The sequence below is a fragment of the Zingiber officinale genome, chromosome 4A, assembly GCF_018446385.1.
Source record: "Zingiber officinale cultivar Zhangliang chromosome 4A, Zo_v1.1, whole genome shotgun sequence".
Classification (NCBI taxonomy): domain Eukaryota; kingdom Viridiplantae; phylum Streptophyta; class Magnoliopsida; order Zingiberales; family Zingiberaceae; genus Zingiber; species Zingiber officinale.
Window position 1 is genome coordinate 155,589,811 of NC_055992.1, and position 3,118 is coordinate 155,592,928.

The following is a 3,118-nucleotide window of genomic DNA, read 5'->3' on the forward strand; positions in this document are numbered from 1 at the left end:
GTTTGCCTAAGTTAATTTCATGAAATCAACTTGTGATGATATTTTCACTTGTAATTATGTTTGAGTTATTTTCCATGTAAAGCAGGTACTTTGAGATATTCACATACTAATGGCTCATCAATGTCATTTTTAAAATTAGCTCTTGATAAAATTTCCACCTGAAATCATGTGATTGATTTCAACCTACAATGGTTATTTGAGTTTTCACATCCCATTGATGTTTAAATAACTTACTTTGGTCGAACAAGTTAATAGATTAAGCTCCCTTGGGGGCATATTTAATAGAGTAACAAATAAGTGAATTTCAAACTCATTTCCTTTGGTCTTCATGCATACCCACATACGAAAGGTGAATCATTTTTACCCTACTAAGCTCATTCTAAAATTAGCTCCTGATATAATCTGTGAGACATTTGAAATGGAATGAGAAAATGGAAAAGAAAAAAAGCATGCAAAATATGTTTTGGTAAAGGTTTCTTTAAATCCAAAAAATAAGACATTTTTTTTGATAAATTACTCATGTACAAAATCTATTATATGTATAAGCGCGTGCATTTGTATTATGTATTTGTGTGGGTTGAATGTTGTGTGAATGTTTGCTCTAATGTGTTTGATGTACATTTGTATGTGCCTATGCTAATATATGTATTGTTTGCCCTCGTGCTAGTATGTGCTTGTGATCGTTTGCGCTATTGTCTTGTGTTTGTTGTTTGCAAGCACATACGCTATATGGGTTGTGTTGTGTTGGTGTCTATGCTATAGTGTGTTTGTTGTGTGTCGTGCTAATGTGTTGTTTGTGCCAATGTGTTTTGTGTTGTTTGTGTGCTAATATATATGTTTGCACTAATATATGTATGTGTTCGTCTATGTTAGTTTTATGTGCGCACATAATTCATGCATGTGAAAGAATTGCATTCTCGTATCTTAACCAAACATTCTTATCTCATTAATGTCTCCTGAGTCTGAAATGTAAAGAAACACTAAAGATATTGCATGTCTTGCTTTCTCATCTCTCCACAAAAGTTTGAGAAGATCATGTTCAAAAATGAATCCTCAAAAAGTGTTTCATCTTCCTTCACCCCTATCTTTTGTAATTTTCTTATTCTCTGCAGTGCATGAGACAAATATATGCATTCAATATGATTTACTAGATTTTTAGATGAGAATACAATGAAAATATATTTTTATCCTTCAATTTTCTTTTTCTTTTTAACTATCATCATGTATTCAATTATTTTAACCGATTAATTTCGGGATGAGTGGTTAGGTCTTATGTAATTTTTTTTTATTTGCTATCAGGTAAATGTGAAAGTGTTCCCATCTGATGGTTTAGTAATTTAACATCTCAAGTTTATTATTTTATTAGAGAAAAACACTTTGTAGTGTAAAGTGATTGAAAATTGAACCGCGAAGGCATCCTTCAATATTCTATGTTATACTTACACGTTGAAAAGTATACAATCTTCACAGTGGGATCCTATTTTTTTTTTTCAAATTTAATGGCATGATTTATTATTCTTTATAAAACAATTATTTTTTAATAAAATTTAAATTTTACTAATAAAATTTGGTATATATTTAAAAAAACTAAATAAGTTTTGAAAATTATAATAAATTATAAAAATTAATGACTTAAATAATTTTTAATATATTTAATTTTTTTATTGTGTTATTTTTCTTAAGAATTTGAGTATTATTGAGAAAAAGTGATTATGCTCAATCCAGGAGTTTTTTACCGTCTATCTTTAAGTTATGTGAGAAGAGGTAAATCATAAGATTATTTTATAATCAACCGATGCCAAATTAGTTAGAAGGTGGAAGGAATTTTTTTTTCCGAAGATATGTGTCCATCGAAAATTAATCCTTTGTCATATTATAATAAATCTGTCGCCTTCTAATTAACTGAGCATCTTAATTATATTTGTGAAAAAAAAAAGTTGAGTAGGCCAAATAATAAGATAGAGATAATTTTTAAGTCGAATCACTGTTGGTTGATTTCTTCCATCATTAACTTTTCTATGCTCATGTGTTTGCATTATTTTTATCCACTGAGGATAACTCAACTCCGAGCAATTTGAGTTTTCTTCCTGAATCATCTAGTTCGAGTGTCATCAATGAGAGTATAGGAGTCAACCCTAATGGTGACATGAAAGAATTTGGATGTTCGTTGTCGGATAACCTTTGTTGTCTCCAAGTCCAAAGAATAGGTTATGATTAGTGAGCCAAAAAATATACCTCATTCTTTGATCGTCATTATCCCTTTATAGCTTTACTGAGTAGTGATATATTCCTTTTGTAACGGTCGTCAACCTCCGTTAATGGACCCTCCTAATGGCTCCAACGGTCTCCCCCCTCCATCTAATGATCAATGTGTTTTATTTTTGATTGCCTTTACTACCCATCATCCCTTCCTAAAATGTTTCATTTCCAGATTTATCTAATGGCCAATAAAAAAACTTCTATTAGGTTGGATTGGTCAGTGGTCATCTCAGGGCTAGTAGTAGGGGTGATCATGGATCAGATTGGTTCGGTTATTGGGGTAAAAAATTATCCGACCCTATTAGATCAGATAATGTAAAATTGGGACCTACATCCGGTCCTATATCCGGCGGTTCTTATGTTTCAGATATCCGACGGATTATCAGTTATTTGGATATCCGACCCTATATCCAATGAAATATAAAATATAAATATAAATATAACAAAAAAAAATAAATTTTTTTAAAATGATAATAGACATTACTCATTACACGTTATAGCAGCTAATCGGAAATAAATATTACAACGTGTAACAGCTTATCGGCAGTAGTTACTACAACGTATAACAGCTTATCAACATTAGTTGTTACAAGTAGGGGTGATCGGATCGGGTTGGTTCGGTTATTGGGATAAAACACTATCCGGCCCTACTAGATCAGATAATGCAATATTAGGACCCTACATCCGGCCCTATATCCGGCGGATCATTTTTTCGGTTCGGTTCGGGTCGGTATAAGCGGGTTGGTCGGTTTGACGGATTGACTGCTCACCCCTAGCTAGCAGTAACTGGATCTATATTTTTTTTTTCATTTTCAGATTAAGCCTTCGTCCGCATACATTCCTAAACTCCCCGAGTCCC